General features: G+C 36.1%; 1 protein-coding gene across 13 annotated transcripts in view; it reads left to right on the forward strand.

Annotated features, from left to right (window-relative positions):
* The window catches only part of TENM4 (teneurin transmembrane protein 4), a 2,920,333-nt gene that overhangs the window by 83,122 nt on the left and 2,815,062 nt on the right, over positions 1-22,149 (forward strand). The window lies entirely within an intron of this gene.

A 22,149-nucleotide genomic window follows, 5' to 3' on the forward strand; every position in this document is an offset into this window, starting at 1 on the left:
TCAGATATGCAGGTCCATCTTTGGGTGAACTTTTTGGTCCTTTCTAATATTAAATTAGTACTGAAACAGGTTCCTCATATACAGAATGGTAATGGTTTTGTTCAGCCCTCAAAGTTTATTTTGATGCCTACAGTGTTAATCTCTGTTACAAATACTGAAAGTACGAAGGAGAGCAAAAGACAAAATTCCTATCTCTGTGGAGTCTACCCTCAAGTTTGGACAAACAGAAAATATGTACAAAAATAAATATACAATATAGTGTCAGGAATTTTTATGTGACATGAAAATAATAAAGCAGAATAAGGAGATAAGGAGCGATCTGAGGTACTATTTTATTTTATTTTATTTTATTTCAAGCTTTTTATTTATTTTGGGAGAGATAGAGCACAGCAGGGGAGGAACAGAGAGAGAGGGAGAGAGAGAATCCCAAGCAGGGGGATTCTGTCAGTACAGGGTCCAATGTGGGGCTTGAACTCACGAACTATGAGATCATGACCTTACCTGAGTCAACATCAAGAGTCAGACACTTAACCAACTGAGCCACCCAGGCACCCCTGGTATGAGGTACTATTTTAAATAGGGTAGTGAGGGAAGGCCTCTTTCCGGAGGAGACTTTCCAACTGAGATTTGCATAAGGAGTAAGGAAAGTAAGGAAATAGTTGACATCGAGGAATAAGTACCAGGTTAAGGGAATGCCAGTGTATTTAAGATAGATTAAATAGACATAAAAAACATTACTTTGAGACTTGAATTCAATACAAAGCAATCAAATATGGTGGAGTCTACAATAAATATACACATTTGTTATAATGTGTGTTAGTTTCTTAGGGCTGATGAAACACATTACAACAGACAGGGTGTCTTAAAATAACAGAAATTTATTTTCTCACGGTGTTCAGCCTAGATGCTTGAAATCAAGGTGCCAGCATGGCCATACTCCCTCCAAATATGTAGGAAAAGTCCTCCTTGTTTTTTCCTAACTTCTGATGACTCGCTGATAATCTTTGGTGCTCCTTGGTTTGCACTACATCATTTCAATCACTGCTTTGTCAGCCTATGGCATTTCTCCCCTGTGTCTCTGTCTTCACGTGACTGTCTTATAAGGACACCAGTCAGATTGGATTACAGGCCCACCCTACTCAGTAGGACCTCATCTTAACTAATTATGTGTGCACTGACTCTTTTACCAAATAAAAATACATTTTGAGGTACTTCAACATGTCATTTTGGGTGGGAGTGTGGACACAACCTAATGGATAACATGGTGTTATTATTGGAAGGGATTTCATGCTTTTGATAGTCTTATAGCAGGGAAATCAATAGAGTTAGAAATGGATGACAGAGGACTATTTTTTCTTTTTTGGGGGAATATTTTCATAGTGTATCTTAGGTCAAAAGCCAGGTTCTAAAAAGGCAAAATAAACGCTGCACTTTGATTAATTTTAAGTAAAGTTCTGGAATCATTTTTCCTCATAGGATTAAAAACCAAGAACAGTTGTTTTAATTCTGGCCTCTAGATCATTTAGAAGCATGCCACAGGATATGTTTTGAACTAAAAGTGTAAGGCTAGCTGGTAAGTTGAAAGAAATATTCTACTTATGCCAGAAGTCAAGGATGAGGTTAAGCTAAATAATGACGGAGAATAATTAAAAACTGAGAACAATATTGAATTGCACCTAAAGCATTGGCTTCTGTATCCCTGACTCTTTTTTTTTTTAAACAACAGGAAGTAATATTATTTACAAAGTGTTTCTAATATAAAACAAAACAAAAAATATACACAAGATTTCAAAGAGCTAATGAACTTCAGAACCAGCATAGACAGTAATATTGTATAGAGGCGAAAAAAGGTTAATCCCAAGACCGCTACAGCATGGAAGGTTTGCAGCCTCTTTCCATACTTTGTTTTGTTTCAGGAGAAACAGTAAGAGCAACAACAAAGTTCAGTGGCTTTGGTAGAAGATAATATATGATTGCTCTAATGGGCTTATTATATTCTTTTTTGTTCTTCCTTTTTATTAAACTCATATTTGAAAATCTCCTGTGGACAACTTGGCTCTTTCCCAGAGGTTTGGTCCGACCCCAGGTTCCATTGTTATCAGACCTAGTGGAGGACATAGCACAGGCCAAGCAGCTGCAGGTCTGTGAGGATGTGAGGACACCCCTTTAGTGTAGCTAAGGAGCATTGCTGATGAGTCAATAGAAAGGAGAAGGTCAGGCTAATGATTATTCTCAAGTGGTCATTATCTGCCATTTGGCAGTGAAAATAGAGATTAGAATTTCCCAAATTTACCTTCCTTCAAACGCCAATCTTAGTTATAATAATTAATTTCTTAAAAAAGTTAATTTCTTATATATAATTGTTCCAACTGTGTGGCAGCTTTAGTGTGTGGAAATGGAGGTTAGACTCTTCTTGTCATACCCTAACATGAACTTGAAAAGTTATATAATCTCTCAAACATTCACATGATCATCTGTAGAAGTTAATATTTCTTACTTCACAGGGTTGTTTGAAGATCAGGTGAGATATTGTACAAAACTTCCTAACACAATGCCTCACACAGCACAGATTCTACATAAGCATACATTTCTAATGTCCACCTCCCCCCTCCCCATAAGACATTGCCTTCCACCTCTTTGGGAACACTATGCCAACAATTATCTCTTTCTGTCCCAGCTCACCAAACTCCCCTTTTCTGCTGGCTCCTGAAAGATTAATAAACATTTATTGAATGTGTAGTTAGCAAGTACCTCCCTAACTCTTTTTAAGGCTATACTGTTTGAGTTAAGTTTTTTCTTCCTTTTTCTGTTGTATTGCATGTATATGTGTGTGTAAGTGCCTCTGTGTATGTGTATGTGTGTTTCCCAAATAAGGTAAAGTGAACAAGTGTCCATATTATGTTATGAAGCCATAGCCATTACAATATTGAATTGAGTGAGAAGAAAAGGCAGGGTATTTGGAGCTAGAAAGTATGACTTTCTTTTTTCTTTCTTTTTTTAAAACTTATTTATTTATTTTGAGTGGGGGTGGGGGTGGGGGGCAGATGCAGAGAGAGAGAATCCTAAGCAGGGGCTAGAACTGCTTGATGTGGGGCTAGAACTCATGAGCCATGAGTTCACAACCTGAGCCAAAACCAAGAGTCAGATGCTTAACTGACTAAGCCATCCAGACGCCCCCAGAAAGTATGAATTTCTGCTTTACCACTACATTTCTTCCTGTTCTTGGAAAAATAGCTCATCTGTCTATAACTTAGTTGTAACATTTGTTGGGGTTGGTGGGGGTATTAAATGAGATAACATACATAAAACACTTGTTCCTCATATAACTTATGTCATCCACAAGGGTTAATTCTGTTTCTCTCTAGTAATTGTTTACTGTAATTATAACCAAATTGCCAAGGAGGAAATAACTTTTTCAAAACTAAGCCAATGCAATTATATATAAAAAAAAATGATTGTAAGCCATCTTTGTATCCCCCCTTCCACCAGTGACTCACAAAATTCTCTGGGTGAAAGAGTGAATCCTCCGGGTGAATGTGTTGAAAGAGTGAATGGTCATAATAGAAGTGTTTAAGGGTTATCATGTTGCATATCACCCCTTTGTCTTTTCTGAGATCAGCATGCCAAGTACTCAGAGGCTGGACTTCATAAGCTATGTTCATTGCTATGCTCATTGTGAAAATGCTACCAAATCCTGAAGTTATAATGGATTGGCATTCCTTTTTAAGATACTGTTGACTGAAAGATTGCGAAGATCCAGTCAATGTAGAAAATCCTCACTGTGTCTGTATTTTTCCTTATTTTTTTTCCCCACTGAGAATAGGGGCTTTTAAATGAATAATAGTTTTATTCCTGAGCAGAAGGTGAGTGTCAACTTATCACAACTCGTGTTAGCATCTCACATTTAAACAACTTTTTACTTTTCCCTTTGATATGCAAAACAGTCTGAATTCATGCCATCACTTAGTTGAGGCAAACAGACTAGGACAACTTGGTATTTAGTGCAGTAGGGATAATGCATGGGTTTTGGAAACAGATTGGAGTTTGAATTCTTGCTTTGTCATTTACTCTGACATAATGGGTAAGCTACTCCCATTTAATGAGTTTCTTTATCTAGTAACAAGGGTAAATAGGTATTTGTTGATTTGATGTTATTATGTAAGTAAAACACTTAATGTGGGTTTTCAGTAATTCTTACTTACTCTTTTTGTAGTTGGTGGTGATAGCCTAAAGTTTCCTGGTTATCCTCTCAGTTTGATGCCTTTATTTACACTGAAGTGTCTTGAAACCTATCCAGGGAGAGATAATCTTCCACAGACACTTCTTTTCCCAAATATAAGGCAGGCTATAACAATAATGTGATGCAAACATGCACACAGTGGTGTGTGAGCAACAAAAGAAGGAATAAGAGATCATCCAAGAAAGAGCTAGCAACCTTAGACAAGTTACTTCACCCATCTGCGCTCCAGTTAGTAAAATAAGGATAATAAAATGATACTTTTAGTGTTTTTATAAATTTGAAAAGAGATAATACATATGAAATCTCTTTTAAAAGCACTGATATATAACAAGTGCTGTGTAATTATCACTTTTTTTTCCCCCTGAGAAGTTTCTCATAGATTGGCTGGGTTCCAAAATCACTAACCTTAATGCTGCTTAAGGTTGTCTCGGGGCAGATCTGCTTGGGGAATTTTTTTTTTTTTTTTTTCAAATTATGGGACTGAAAAGGATAAGCCTTTATTTTGCTTTTCTGTTAAGTTTTATTTAATCCTTTATCTTCATCCCATCTAGCTATATGCATATTCTTCTTTTTCAACACAATGTAAAGATATTCAAAACCCAAGGGCAATTATCTGCTATAGCTTCACACAACAGGATGCTTTGTTAACATTAGATGCAGAGATTCTAATAGGGAAACTTGTGAGTGAAATACGGAGAGATCTACCGTTTTAAGAATTCCTGAGACTTGGGGCGCCTGGGTGGCGGAGTCGGTTAAGCGTCTGACTTCAGCCAGGTCACGATCTCGCGGTCCGTGAGTTCGAGCCCCGCGTCAGGCTCTGGGCTGATGGCTCGGAGCCTGGAGCCTGTTTCCGATTCTGTGTCTCCCTCTCTCTCTGCCCCTCCCCCGTTCATGCTCTGTCTCTCTCTGTCCCAAAAATAAATTAAAAACGTTGAAAAAAAAAAAAAAAGAATTCCTGAGACTGAATGTATTAACGATTAAGAGTTTATGACAAGAAACATTTGTGTTATGGTACAGAGTTTTTTCACCTGGTTACATTATATAAATATATATCCTGTAGGGCTGCTATTTTATTTAAAAACATTCAGCTGTGTTTGAGTTGCCTTACTGTAGCATCCATACCAAAAGCCTTGAATCTGAGTCCTAGAATGATAACTCTGAAGAATGTGCAGTTAACACTCAACCTACAGCACAGTGGAAAGCATAGGGTGATAGTGGACTCTAAGTCAGAAGGTACGAAATTGCATGCTGGCTCAAAATTTTACACACTTTCTGAAGTTAGATGAGAACGCATTTCTGGGAATTGATTTCTCTATGTAAAAACTAAGGGTAATAGCTATCAAGTGATGTTGTAAGAAAATAAAATGAGATAAGATATCTCTGCTGTAAGGCTTTCCAGAAGTTTTTTTGAATCTTACTTGATTGTGCCAGTGGTTATTATATATCTTTGGATCAACCCAGCCTCAAGTTTTAACTGTAAACTTAAGAGGCTGAATTAGATGATAGTTCTCAACCGTTAGTAGATATAAATAATATCTAGGAGACCTGTTTAAAATATAGAATTCCAAGTCCTATCCCCAGAGATTTGGGTCAGTATGCTCAGTGTGTATCTTAGGAGCCCACAGTGAATAAGCTTTCCAGAGGGGGATACCCCCAAAAGTGGACCATAGATCACATTTTGGTAAATACTAGATTAAATGATCTCTAAGATCCCTTATGGTTCTAAAAAGCCATACATGAATAAATATATATTTTTAAAATGTTAGTCCATGTTATTACATTTTCAGTGGTAAACAATGTAATTATAAAATAATATCAAAGATAATGTTTACTAGTTTAAATGTGCAGCTCGCTGAGTATTTACAGATCTATAATTCATGTAGTCATCATTTAGGCCAAGATAAAGGGCATTTACAGAGCCTCATAAAGTTTCTTCCTGCCCCCTCCCAGCCAAATACCACCAGCCTCTCACCCAAGGTAACCACTTTATTGACTTTTTCTTAAATGAATTATAATGGACTTACATTATGTACTCTTTGTTTTATAGTTTCTTTCACTCAGCATAACGTCTATGAGATTCATGTTTTGGTGTACATAGTGTCTCTTATTTTTCAAAGATTTTATTTAATATCCTATTTTATGAATTTATTCTACTGTTGATGGTTATTTCTTTTTTCTCCATGACTATTACGTTAATGCTGTTACAAACATCCCTTGAATATATCTTTTGGTTGATAAAACACCTCAGTTCTCATGGGTACATAGTTAGATAACTGGGCAATAGAATAACTACGGTAGATACAAACAGATATTCAAAGTGATTATGACAACTTATATTCCTGATAGATAGATAGATAGATAGATAGATACAGATACATAGAGATAGAGATTAGAATAGGTAGATAATATGTTATATGTAATATCCCACTGTAAGATGTTTAGATACTATACAACCTTACCAACAATATTTGTAATCTTTTTACATTTTACCATTCTCATGCTTGTGTAAAAGGGCTCATGGTTTTAATTTTCATTTTCTTGGTAACTAGTGATGTTGAATATCCTTTTACATGTTTGGAGAATGCCCTGTATTTGAAAGTGCCCTATAAACGAGAAAAATCATTGTTTTGAAGCTCCTACTTAGTCTTTTGCCCATATTTTTCATTTTGTTTCTTATTGATATGCATTTTTAATGCTTTTTTATATATTTTGGAGTTTTCTTTTGGATACACACCCACCCCCAGCCCCACACAGAAAATACATTCTCTCAGCATGTGGTTTGCATATTCATGTTGTTCATGTTATATTTTGATAAATGTTTTAATTTTAATAAATCCTATTCATCAGTCTCTATTTTAACAGTTAGTGAATTTTATTTATTGTCTTAAAAATCTTTACTGAATCCATGGTCACTAGAATATTTTTCTTTGCCTTATTCTAGAAGCTTTATTTTTTCAGGTTTTACCTTTCATCTGAAGTTCATTTTGATTTAAATGTTATAAATGGTCTGGAGGTAAGGGTCAAGATTTTTTTTCCACACAAATATTTAACTTTTTCCACAACATTTATTGAAAGTGTTATCCTCTTCTCACTGAATTGCAGTTACATGTTTATTGCAAATCAAGTTACCTTAAAAGTGTGTATTAAAAAAAACCCACCTCTTTATTCTTTCCGTTAATCTTAATTTCTGTCCTTGTGCCAATACCATACTGTCTTAATGATAGTAAATCTGAACTATGGTAGTATGTTTTGCAGTCTTGTTCTTCAAGATTGGTTTGACTCCTTTTGGTGCTTTGCCTTTCCATAAAACATAATTAAAAATAGCTTGTCTGGGGGATGGGCAAAATGGGTGAAGGAGAGTGGGAGATACAAGCTTCTGGTGGTAGACTGACTAAATTACAGGAACAAAAGGGACAGCATAGGGAATATAGTCAATGATATTGTAATAGCATTGTATGGTGACAGATGGTAGCTATACTTGGTGAGCATAACATAATGTAGAGAGAAGTTGAATCACCGTGTTGTATACTTCAACATAACAGTGTATCAACTAAAATTAGAAAATAATAAAATAGTTTGTCAGTTTTCACCCAAACACACATATACACCTCTATTTGCATTCTGATTGAGATTTCACTAAGTCTCTAGGTCAATTTGAGGGGAATTAACATCATCACAATTTTGATTCTTTCTATTCATGAGTATTAGATATTTTTCCATTTATTTAGATATTATTTAAGTTCTCTTAGCAATGGATTTGGGTTTTCAGTTTAAAAAGATTATACATTTTTTGGGGCGCCTGGGTGGCTCAGTCGGTTAAGCGGCCGACTTCGGCTCAGGTCATGATCTCGCGGTCCGTGAGTTCAAGTCCCGCGTCGGGCTCTGTGCTGACAGCTCAGAGCCTGGAGCCTGTTTCAGATTCTGTGTCTCCCTCTCTCTGACCCTCCCCTGTTCATGCTCTGTCTCTCTCTGTCTCAAAAATAAATAAACTTAAAAAAAAAATTAAAAAAAAATAAAAAGATTATACATTTTTTCATTAAATTTCCCTAGGTATTTGACAATTTGGGATGTTAATGTAAATTTACATTTAACATGTTAATTTAAAATTTTCATTTTTACTTTTTTTTATCATCAAACATTAGCAACTTTATCATTTGCAGTCTTTATTAAAGTCATGAATAGCCATCTTTAATCCAATCACCATGCCAAATATACTGCCTTATAAACTTTTACTTTTATAGGCCCCTGAACTCTTGTAGCATGTCCGGTATATATATTGCAGAAATCACCTGTTTATTATATGCAACTTTATATGTTCTGGTTGCTTCTTACTCGTAGGACATTTCTAAAAAATACAAGGTCCATGAGAACGGGAGTCATGATTTATGTTTCTCAAAAAATTGTGTGCCTGATGCAACATGATTCTGAGCATAGAGTGTCATTACATGGTCACATGTCCTGACTTTCTTTTTCATCAACCTACAGCAGGCCTATTTTTTCATACGCAACTTCTTTTCCTGCTGAGATTAGATGAAATCCTAGACTCTTTCTCAAAATTGCTTTTAACTGTTACTTGAGTTGGCATATAAGAGAGCACTAATTTGTAATTGTTACTTAAACCTTCAATAAAACTTCTACAGAAAACTGCGTGAATTTTAGCCATTGTATGTTTCCTATTTTCTCTAGCTGGCACTTATCTCTAGCAGTTAGTGGTCATACTCCTTTATTTGGATTTTTTAAATATATTTTTAAATTTATTTATTTATTTTGAGAGAGACAGAGCAAGTGGGGGTGGGGCAGAGAGAGGGAAAGAGAGAATCCAAAGCAGTCTCTGCACTGTCAGTGGGGAGCCTGATGTAGGGCTGAAACTCACGAACCAGGAGGTCATGATCTGAGCCACAGCCAAGAGTAGGACGCTTAACTGACTGAGTCACCCAGGTGCCCTGGTCATACTCTTTTATAATTAGGGTTTTCTATAACTGTATATAGAGTTCTCTCTCTCCCCCCCTCCCTCCCTCCCTCTCTCTCTCTCTCTCTCTCTCTATATATATATATATATATATGTATACATACATATATAATTGTCATTGTATATATGTGTGTGTATATAACTTTCACCTTAAATACAGTCTAACTTACATTATTGATTACTTGGATGATTATTTTGAAAATAAAGAAGAAAAAAATAGAAATGGGCATTTTACATCAATTAGGTAAATGGTGTTTTGCATCAAATGATATCACGTGTTGTATAAAATAAAAGTTACATGAGTTCAAATAGAGAATATCGCAGAGTACAAGACACATGTTTTCAAAATACTATGTTTGCAAAAAACTAAAAAGTAAAAACAAAAAAAATCTATAACATAGCTATCAAAACCCTACAACCCTCTGTTCAAACAGTTACACAGTAGGGTATAAATAAAACTAGCTTTTTCCAGTTGTCTAGAAGACACTAAACAGCCACATACCTCCAGGTTTAGAGCTGTGGGATTGGATTCTATGACTGACATCTGCTTCTCAGTCTCTGATTTTCTAATTTCACAGTAATATAGAGTACTCCAGATGGAATTCAGGGAAGGTGTGTGTGTGTGTGTGTGTGTGTGTGTGTGTGTGTGTGTTTATTTATGATGTATAGTACAGAGTTGTGCTACCTGAAGTGTTTCTGTGTATCTCTGTATGAAAATTTTGAATATCGAGTATATAAAATTTCCCAGTCTTGATATATGTATATCTTTAATAACTTCAAGAAAACGTGGATATTTTTAACTCAGGTATCTATGAAAATGAGAAATAATTTTAAGTCCAAAGTTTGAAATCTGCTCCCATAAAAATTACACATATTAATTCATACTTATGCAATTTTAATCATACTTGATGGCTCTCAGGCTCTAAAGATTGATATCAATATCATTTTCTGGTTCCTAATATTAAAAAAGCTGGGAATTATTTGTAATCAGTTTGGCTTGTGGAATAATATTTGGGTTGGATTAACCTGACTTCTCCTGCTGATGTCATATTGTTGCATTTCACACCATCAGATTTTTAGTTGGATTTTAAATTCTCATGCTGAAATCTTTATGACTCAGTGTATCTCTTTTCCTATTCACTTGTTCCAAGTGCAGTATTGATATTCTCAGTCTGCAACGTGATTTTTTACAGACTTTGCTTTGCTTTCTTGTAACATAACCTGAGAAATTTGGCTGTGACTCAGGATGTCATAGCTCTCTGTCCCTGATCCAAGAGCTCTTTGTGTCCTCCATGTGAAATTAGTTCTCTCTCTGGTGGTTGCATCCTTGCCACCTGCACCAAGAAGAGACACATTCAAACTATCAAGCAGAAAAAGTCACTTTTTGCTTACATGTAGATTAGAAAATAAATTAATCCTTTCCTGCAGTGACATGACACTCTCCCTGTAGCATCACTGACAGTTTCTCCCATTTCAGTTTTTGCTCGAACATACATTTTTAACAACTTCATGTGCAGTAAGGTGTTCATGAGCACCACGTTTTAGTTCACCTAGAACAAAAGCAATACAAAATGTCTAATATCAATAGGATGGCAGTCTCTGGTAGGCAGGCGTGTCATAAATTTTACATGCTAAATGGCACATTATGAAAAACATATATTTAGTTATATTGCAGTAAGAGTCTGAACTCCTGAGTCCCAGTCTTTGCTTTTCCCTGAATTTGCCGTAAGACATTACCTCATTAACCTCTCTGGACTTCAGTTTCCTTGATTAAAATGGAAGCACTTGGCTTAAATATTTCTGAAGTTGTTTCTAGCTTCAGCAGTTCTCCTTGGACTGTAGTGATATTTCTACCTTAAATAATTTTTATCTTTAATTCATAACTGGGGACTTACTAATATATAAGCTTTCTCATTAAGCTTCTAGTCAGGACCATCTGGCTTATTTCTATTCTATTTTGGGCACTATTTCCAGTGAGAACATATCCACCCTCCAATTACAGGAGCCTGGTGCCTGACTCTGGAACCTTTGAAGCTTTGTTATATTCCTGGTAAAGAGACACTTTTTGAAACCTGCAAGGGAAGGTGACATTTCTAGGGTTCAAGAAAGTGTGAACTTTGGCACTGAACATATTATACTATTCAGTTGTACTTCCTGAAGTTTATGCTTAATGTAGGCATGGTGCTGTTATTGTAAAACATGCTTTTGAATCAAAGAAGAAAGAGGAAAATCTTGATAAAAGTAATTTTGACATAAAGATATCTATTGTTACTAGCAGAGCTTCTGAATAAACTGAAACAGTTCTTGACAGTAAAAAGGTGTTCATTATATATTTTTCCATCATGGTCAAACAAGCAGGAAGGGAGGGAAAAAAACCCCAATCCTTAAATGTCTATGATTTTTGGCACTGTTTTAAGAAATAGCGAAAGAAAAATGAATTTCACAATGAAGAATGAGATAGTATTTTCGTTCTCAGCAGACATGATTCTATGTCTTTGCCAGGAATGTCTATATTAAAAAGACTTAATGTCTCAATAAATTTTAATTGAGTAGGGCAACTATATTCATTTACTTATTGTTGAAGTTGCTATTTTATGTTATCATGTAATTGATTTTCTTTAAAGGATTTTCAAGATCACTTGACCCAATGCATGTATTTTACAGAGGCAGCGATGTTGTAGGGAGATGCTTTTGAGTCCTTGGTTTCATTTCCCATTTGTAAAACATTGGTCAAAAGGTTCTGCAAAACTTAGTTTCCTCATGCATGAAATCTGTAGAATATAATTGTCTTGTAATTAGCTAGTTAGGGAGATTTTCCCTAAATTATACAATAATTATTATTAGAGCTAGATTAGATATGAGGTCTTCTGAAATCCAGTCCTTGCTTATAGTACACTAAATTGCCTCTCTTTCGTAAAATAAAATGTGTATTTTTTTATGTTTTCCAGATACAATAATGTTACTTGAATTATATATGTGTGTGTGTGTGTGTGTGTGTGTGTGTAATATATACAGATGTGGTAATATTACTTGATATATATATATGTACATATATATATGTATATATATATATATATGTAGTAACTGTGTGTTACTATGTGCCAGATACATTTTTAAATTAAAAAAAATAATGTTTATTTTATTTTTGAGAGAGAGAGAGAGAGAGAGAGAGAGAGAGAAAGAGAATGAGTGGGGGAGGGGCAGAGGTAGAAGGAGACACAGGATCTGAAGTGGGCACCAGGTTCTGAACTGTCAGTGCATAGCCTGATGTGGGGCTCAGACTCACAAACTGTGAGATCATGACCTCAGCCAAAGTCAGATGCTAACTGACTGAGCCACCCAGGCACCCCTGTGCCAGATACTTTTTTTTTTTTTTTTTTTTTTTTTTTTTTTTTTTTTTTTTTTTTATTTTTTGGGACAGAGAGAGACAGAGCATGAACGGGGGAGGGGCAGAGAGAGAGGGAGACACAGAATCGGAAACAGGCTCCAGGCTCCGAGCCATCAGCCCAGAGCCTGACGCGGGGCTCGAACTCACGGACCGCGAGATCGTGACCTGGCTGAAGTCGGACGCTTAACCGACTGCGCCACCCAGGCGCCCCTGTGCCAGATACTTTTAAACACTTACATTCCTTACATATATGTTGTTTAATCTTTAACAACAACTATATGACATAAATATTATATTTTCTTCAATGTAGACAGTACGCACAGGAAAGTCAAATTGCTTGTTCAAAGTCACAAACTAATTACTTGAGGCAAGATTTGAATCCTGGAAGTGTGGGCCCACTGTGCATGCTGTTAGTTATTACTATATGTTATCTGTACCTTGTAATTATTGAGTTTCTAAAATAAGAGCAACTCATTCAATTCAAGTTCTCTGGAAAGTCTTTCCTACTTCTATATTCCCAGGAGTTTGGGGGAATGCTTATACTATAAGCATTCTAGATAGATAGATAGATAGATAATGTGTGTATGTATTTATATAATATAAATACAGTTATGTGTAACAAAACATCACAAAATTGTAACTACAGTTGTGTTAAAGTGATGAAATGTTGGCCATTTTATTTTGTGGTATAGCACTTCCACATGTGAAAGGTCATTGTCATGACTACAGAGCTTAAATTAGTGAGATAATTGGAGGCCAGGTTAGAGGATACTATAGTTGTTGACTTAGGTAGCTTATGGGGCCTGAAGTAGGGGAGAGACCATGAGTGTGAGCCACAAAAATGAAACTGTTGCTTACAGCACTACTGGTTTTGAGCTTTCAAGCCCAAAAGGCAAACAGTGAAGAATACACCAACTTTATTCTGTCATATCTACATGGCCACTTTCTCTATCCCTGACTCCCTAACTCTTAAGTCTGGGAAAGAATCTTAGTGCAAAACTGCAGACAGTTTGACAACATTTAAAACTATGTCATCTCAAGATTTCTAACATGTTCCATTATACCTCTTGCTCCTGATTTTGATAATATTTTGCTTAACCACCCCCATCTCCTGTTTCATCTCTAAAACAAAGATAAGGATAAGTACTGAAAGTATACATTGTGTATATGAAAGCAGGAAGTCACTTCTAGCCTTAGATAGAATGATATCAGTAGAGGAGTGAGGCCAAAACCAAATAGTGGTAGACTAATGAAGAATGAATGGAAAAAGAAAGTGGAGATTGACAAGAAAAAGACCAAAGATGCAGGAAGGAGATAAAGAAAGAGATGGAGATAGAGAGACATAACTTATGAGTGAAATGAAAAGTTCTGCAGGAGTCATGGATAAATGCTTATGTTACAAAGTGGTAATGGTGTGATTAAAATAATCAGTAGGATATGATTACAACTATGAAAAAATAAACTTCAAAAATGTAACCCCAATTGGGTTAGAGCAGGAAGAGAATTTGTTTTTCATATTCCACTTTCCAAGTTTTCTATTCTGTATTATTTTATAATATAAATAATATGATATAATTTAAACTTAGTAGTTAACTTAAAAATAAAAAGGACTCCACCCACAATCCTACTCATGTGTACACACAAATGACCACTAATATATGGTAAAGAATAAGAAAAATCAACACCAAGAACATTGGAGAGCATTAAGATTGACTGGATGACAGAAGACTTGATGTATGTGCCATGTGTTAAGAGATGTTGCTTATTTTTGGAACAGAGGCCATAGTCACAATCTCTGTGCAAAAGATCACTATAGATACCTCCATACATATTTCTAGTATTATGGACAAAGGGATGGTCCCTCTGTTAGAAAGTATCCTCATATTTTACAGCAAGTGTTCAAATAACTTCCAAATCTATTCCCAAAGCTGATAGTTTGGGGAGGGAAAATTTTGGAAAAAGAAATTAAGTGTCAAAAAATTGAAATCATCCTTCTCCCCTTATATAATTGTCCTTCAGCTACTTCTTTTCTGTGTTTATAATGGGTACTCAAAATAGATTCTGTAGCACCCACTTCCTGAATATATAGAACAATGGTTATCTATACAAAAATGAGTTAAGAAAACTTTATTAAGTCCCAAAGTACAGTAAGCTAACTTGATGGAATTTATAAGCATCAGGGAGAAAGATTAATACAAGCATGATCTAATTATGTAATTGTTGTGTTGTAAGTTATGAGCTTTCAATTAAATAAAATCTTAAATTACTCTTTTTTGCCTGTGTTAATTAGTGGGTTTTCTATCTGCTTCAGTTAAGCATGAAGAGGATACTGGTAAGTCATTCACTGTAGGGACCGCATTTGCAATTTTTCTAGTCTTCTGGGATTTAATGCAATTAAAATGAAATTGAATCCTTGGCTTATTCCTATTGAGGGAATTTGCTGGACAGAAAGCCCCACAGCTTCACAGATTAGAGACTTGAATAAAGTGGAGCGTATTACTATCCCAGTTGTGTTTATATATTATCTTCTCCGTGGAGTTACCTTGGTCTACCTGGTTGGCATCATTTTTTGGACTCTCTAAAGTTCCTCCAGGATCTGCATTTTTGCACTCATGATAATCTATCTTATTTACTCATCTCTCTTCCTTAATAGGCTATAAACTTTTTTTTTCTTTTCAAATTTTAATTTAAATTCTATTTAACATACAAAGCAATATTGGTTTCAGGAGTAGTAGAATTCAGGGATGAGTCACTTACATGCAACACCCAGTGCTCTACATAACAAGTGCCCTTCCTAATATCCATCACCCATCTAGCCAGTCCCCCACCCAATGCCCTCCATCCATCCTCAGTTTGTTCTGTCTCTTTAAGAGTCTCTTATGGTTTGTTTCATTCTCTTTCTCCCCCCCCCATATGTTCATCTATTTTGTTTCTTAAATTCCACATATGAGTGAAATCATATGGTATTTGTCTTTCTCTGACTTATTTGTCTTAGCATAATACACTCTAGCTCCATCCACGTCATTGCAAATGGCAAGATTTCATTCTTTTTTATGGCTGAATAATATTCTATGATACACACACACACACACACACACACACACACACACACACACACACCTATTCTTTATCCATTGATCAGTCACTGGACATTTGGGCTCTCTCCATTGTTTGGCTATGAACTTTTAAGACAAGTGGCATGTTGGCCTGCAATGATGAGATCATTGTTGGTAAGCTCAAGGTTTGATGCATGATCACTGTCATTCATGTTAATTCATGTGCTATTTCATGGGACACACAGAACACTTTTTTTTTTTTCAACTTTTTTTAATTTTTATTTTTGGGACAGAGAGAGAGACAGAGCATGAATGGGGGAGGGGCAGAGAGAGAGGGAGACACAGAATCGGAAACAGGCTCCAGGCTCCAAGCCATCAGCCCAGAGCCTGACGCGGGGCTCGAACTCACGGACCGCGAGATCGTGACCTGGCTGAAGTCGGACGCTTAACCGACTGCGCCACCCAGGCGCCCCAGAACACTTTTGTCTTGATGGGCCACAGGCCACATGTGCAGTGTCTGGCATAAATCAAAGCTGTGTTCCTCAGATTCACCATCAGTTGATTCCTTTTGGTCTCTTTATGACACTGCTTCTAACTACCAAGTCTACTACAACTAACTGGGCTTCTAGGGGCTACTGTCATTAGATAGATTGTAGGTAAAACATGTTTCTCAGGGATCCAATGTAGTAAGGTGGGGGAAGAATGGACACAAACTCTGGAATTGAGCTGTCCCATGCTACAGTTTTACTACTTCTTTGAATTTGCTCAAGTTCTTTAATCTCTCTGAGACTCTGCTTTCATATTTTGAAGAACACAAATATCAGTGCTTTTCTTTTTAGGTTTAAATAAGGATTTAAACCTAAGGATTTATTGTTATGAGGATTAAAATGAGAGGGCATACATATGTTTTAAAATAGGAAAAAAGAAAAAATTTCCTTTGATATTTGTCCTTAGAAAATTCTAGAGCTGTTTTTTAAAAGGTACTTTATACTGGCCTCAAAGAAAAAGCAACAGTTGAAACTTATATGGTTTCACCAGAGGACAGGATATGTCCCACCAAGCACATTTCTTTTTTTAGTGGAAGAGTCTTTGTCAAAATATGGTCCCTGGATGACCTACATGAGACTTATTTTATTTTTAAAGTTTATTTATTTTGAGATAGAATGTGCGCACACATGGGGGAGGGGCAGAGAGCGAGAGGGAGAGAGAGAACCCCAAGCAGACCCTGTGCTGTGAGTGCAGAGCCTGACATGGACCTCAATCTCATAAACCATGAAATCATGACCTGAGCAGAAATCAAGAGTTGGACGCTTAACCGACTGAGCCACCCAGGAACCCCTGAGGCTTACTATAAATATTTTTTAAGAAGACAGAAGTCTTGATCCTGTCCCAGGCCAATTTAATTAGAATCTATAATGGTAGAAACACAAATGTGAACTTCTAGTATTTTTCACTCAAGTGATCCCTAAGCATATTAAAGTTTCAGTGTCAGTGATCTGGAATAGAGTTAAATTCAACAAGGTACAACTAACTGAAATACATACCAGGGCCTATTATTTATGCACTAGGGTAGACTGGTGATGAAGAATATTTAGGGATTGTTGTCAGTAGATGGCACGATTTAAGTGTCAGATGAGGTTGCCGTTGAATGAATACATGCATGATAAATAAGTAACTGACAGGAATGAGGAGGTTACTATTAAGATCAAGTTAATATTAACCTCCTCATTCCTGTCAGTTACTTATTTATCATGCATGTAGTCATTCAACAGACTTCTTAGTACAGTAGAACATTCTTAGTTAGGTGAAGTAAAATTAAGAGTTTTGTCTATATTCAGGGATCTTTCCAACTGATAGGGGAGGAAAACAGGGTAATTTGAATTATGATGTGAATATTAATTGCCATATTGGGTATAACACTGAGTGCTAAGAATGAAAGGCATTGTCCCTAACCCAGTTAGTAGCTGATGAAAACTTAAAGTTGAATAGGAGTTAGCTAAGCAAAGGAGGAGGACTGAAGAAAGGATTGTGTCAGGAAAGTGGAACAGCTTGTGCATAGGTAGGAAGCCAAATAAATACATGTAAATAGTTTGGAGCAATTTTGCTCCAGCAAAATTGGCTGCAGCATGAGGCAGGAGGAGACAATGAAAGATGCATCTGGGGCAATATAATTCTTAGAGCAAGTAGAACTTTAATGCTCGTGTCACTATTTTTATCAGTACACGCCCTGGTTTCAATATAATAAGCTTTTCAGTTGCCAAATGGAGATAACTGCCTTAGAACATGTAGAGCATGTCTTTATTTTCCATGGATGAATTATGTTGTCAAGTGGTAAACAGCAGTAAGGCAAAATGTGGTTCTAGAGTTAAATTTCTGAGTGAGATTTTACCAAAGATGTGAAATTGACTCTGCAAAAGGGAAATGTTTGCCACAAGAGTAGCATTATATTGTTATAAAGAGTTATGTACTGTTTTATTGTGTTTTCATGAACGCTTACTGCCCGTATCTAAGCTTTTATATCTTTAAAAAAATCATGGCTAGTTTAATTATTGAATGAAGTTTCTTTTTCTTTTTCTTCTTTGATAGACCTTTGTCCTCCTGTGACATTATTCAAGAAATTGATTTTACCAATTACATTCTAATTTCATAGTTCAGACAGAATGTTTTCCATGAGCACGTGTGCTTATTATGTGGTCAAGAAAACTTATACATTGGATGAAATTCTTTGAGAAGATGAAGACTTTAAATTTCCAGAATAGTGGGGCGCCTGGGTGGCGCAGTCGGTTAAGCGTCCGACTTCAGCCAGGTCACGATCTCGCGGTCCGTGAGTTCGAGCCCCGCATCAGGCTCTGGGCTGATGGCTCGGAGCCTGGAGCCTGTTTCCGATTCTGTGTCTCCCTCTCTCTCTCTGCCCCTCCCCCGTTCATGCTCTGTCCCTCTCTGTCCAAAAAAAAAAAAAAAAAAAAAAAAAAAATTCCAGAATAGTATGGATTTGCCTTCTATAAATAAAGATTTCCTACCAATTAACTCTTAATTAGCAACATATGGTTAATCCCAACAGACAACTACTTCCCATTTATCCATTCAGTATCCTGGGTGATTTCATGACATAAAGGCCATATGTAACATTCTAAGTTTAATGCTGGTTTTGAGCCACATTCAGGAAAGAAGAGGAAGATGGAAGGATAAGAAAAGCACCCTGCAGGAAAAAAGGAAAATAAGTTTCTAATAAAGTTTGCTAATAGCATACTTTCTGACAAATAGCAAATACAGTATTAGTTTTCTGGTTTTTTATTTTGTTTTGGTTTTGGAACTGGCAAACTGGTCATTGTCAAGTACAAATTAAATAGATGTGTAAAATATCCCAATCCTGTTTTTATTTTCATCTCCCTAATCCCTGCAATAAATAGTGTACCTCTTCAGTTCACCTCCTTTCTAACGTAATCTCTGTAAAGCAAATGTAGCCATCCTATTCCTAAAACCCTGAGTTGCCCATCTCTGAGCACACACACACACACACACACACACACACACACAGTCACAGATGTAAGTTGAGCCCCCCTTTAGACAGGCAGAAAAGATCCTTCTAAATGGGCCCTACTTCCTTTTCAACCAGGTCTCTACCTGTTCCTCATTTTTCAGTGTAGAAAACGAGCTCTTTCATCATCTATAGGACAAAGCCTTTCATGCATCCAGGCTTTTTACATGCTGTTCTCTTTGAGTGGATGCCTTTCTGCCGTCCCACATGTGGAGGAATAACTGGAACTTTTTCTACACATGATTGGACAACTTGGACAAGCTTCCTGTAAAGAGAATATTTTCCCAAACATGTGAGGAACCCTCAGTTTTCACTTTATTTCCTAACATGGAATACAGAGCAGTTACAAAGCATATGCCTCACAAAAGCAAACTCCATGTACTACTGTTCAGTATAAGAGGAAACTTAATACAAAGAGTTTACATATCTGCATAGGCCGCGTGTTTGAATTCAAAGTCCCAGGCTCTTGATTTTCTTATACCACCATGCCTGGATAGGTGAATTTTTAGTAGTAACACACTCAGGAAGGGAGGGACAGTAACTAAAGGATGTGTGCATGAGGGTTCACTGTGAGGCTCCAACTGACTGACTGATGTCTGTGAAAATTACAGCCTAGTGCTGACTCTCCTCCCCTAGTTTCTGGCAGCTGCTGATTTAGGTTGGTCATGTAAAGCGTCTGCATCTCAATTACCTTGTCTACAAGATGTATATTAGTGATACTTAAGAGATATCCACCACAGTGCCCATCACTTTGTCGGCCATTAATAGTTTATATTAATACATATACTACTGATAGCATTAAGACTCCTAGAATGTTAACCAGTTGTCAGAAAATGTATGATTACCCATTTTACTAAGAATATCAAAGAACTATCAAATTGGCTTTTTTTCTGGAGGAAAGAATATTCAGTCCCCTCTCTTACATGCCATCCATATCCCACTTGGAGAAAGAAGAATAATATGCTTTACTGAGAATTTCACCAGGAACATACTAACCTGCTCATCTGTGTCATGGCAGTTTACATTTAGAATCTTGGAACTTCCTAACAGGTGCTTGAGCCATAAATGGCAATATAAGTATAACCAAATCATTGGATTTTAAATGAAGTTTTGCCTTAAGAAAGAGGGTTATACTTGGGGCGCCTGGGTTGGGGCTCAGTTGGTTGAATGTCCGACTTTGACTCAGGTCATGATCTCGTGGTTTGTGGGTTTGGGCCCTGCGTCGGGCTCTGTGCTGACAGCTCGGAGCCTGGAGCCTGCTTCAGATTCTGTGTCTCTCCCTCGCTCTCTGCCCTTCCCCCGCTCACACTCTGTCTCTCCTTCAAAAACGAATAAACATTAAAAGAATTTTTTAAAGAAAAGAAAGAGGGTTACACTTAATTTTCTTATAGCACTGGTGTGTACATGGTGGCTAGAAGGAGGGGGATCATTTAGAAATGTTTTCATTTGGCTTCATTAAATCCAAATATCTGTTCTGATTTTTGTCAGGTTAATTCAACTGTTGATCCCTTTAGGAAAGTTAACTGTGTCAGGTACTGTGGCTATGTGGAATATGAAATGTTAGATGAAAGAAGAAAGAAGTATAAAGGGGTAATACCTTAATAGTATTTTAAAAATCAAGATAATAAAAATATTTAAAGAATATGTATGCTTGATAAGGCCTTGTAGATGTCTTATTGAAGTCTGAATTAATATACAATGATTACCATTACAGTAACTAGTGTCTATACTGTCTTTTATTCATGACTTCATTTTCATCATCCAAGGGCAGAATGTATGGCTTCTTCAACTGGACTCTCTTAGGTACTCAGGGTAGTACTCCTATAAAAGTTAGTTCTTTCATCTTAGTTTTCCCCCTGTCTTATTCTTTTCTAGCTGGTTTTACAAACTATTTTAAAGGGTAGACAATTTATTTAGTTGTGTGTGTGTGCTTTTAACCCTGCCTTTACCACTGTGCCATGCATATTTTAGACACTTAGAAAATATTTGTGGAGCAAGCATATAAATGTGCACAAAGAGTTATAGAGGATAAACTTGCCATGAAGAGTTGTGCCATTTTTCAAAAGGGAAGAAAACTGGTATGTTTCCTTTCAGCCTGCTTCAAAAGGAGGTTCCACAGTGCTTTAGTGTTTTTACAGGTATTTTACATACACTTAGGAGTTAATGCATCATTTGCTCTTGTTAACCCACAAAAGATTTACTACAGATTATGTGTGTATATATGTGTATGTATGTATATATATATACACACATATATATAATACATGTAATATGTATGCATATATATCATGTATATTTATATATATGAATGTATATGTTTATTAACATAATTTTGTATATTGTATTTATATATTCATTCTTTCTCTTACTATCTTGAACTTTTTCATGGAGGGTTTGTAGATACTAGTTCACAATCTGTTCACAAAAATGAGGATAGTTGATTATAGTTTGGATTCAAACTTGTAAGCTTTTTCAGATGATACCATTTTGGATCTAACCATGTCCAACTAGACTGAAGTAATTTTTTTCTCTGTTACTTTGTGATTTTCTGCCTCTATGCCTATTCATAGTTTACCTTCTCTCTGTCTGAAATGCCCTCTTCCCTTATACATTGCTTATTTAACCATATACTTCTAAGACATTCCATCTCAAAAGCTACTTATTCTAGAATTGTTACCTAATCTTCTCAAGGGGAAGCAGTATTTAGGATCTCCTGGTTTCCCATTGACTGTATATTTACCTCATAAGATACATGATGTTTTCTCTTTTATATGAGAATTACTATACTTGCCTTTACATTTTATACTATAAACTTATTAAGTGATGCATGTGGTTTACTTTTATATTTTATGAAAGATTAACAGAGTAATTAATAAATATTTTTATAGATTATCAATAAAAGGAAACAAAAATATAAATTTTGAAGTAAGGTAGAATTTAATTCCACTGACTTTCTAA

Source organism: Neofelis nebulosa, chromosome 10 (genome assembly GCF_028018385.1).
Source record: "Neofelis nebulosa isolate mNeoNeb1 chromosome 10, mNeoNeb1.pri, whole genome shotgun sequence".
Classification (NCBI taxonomy): Eukaryota; Metazoa; Chordata; class Mammalia; order Carnivora; family Felidae; genus Neofelis; species Neofelis nebulosa.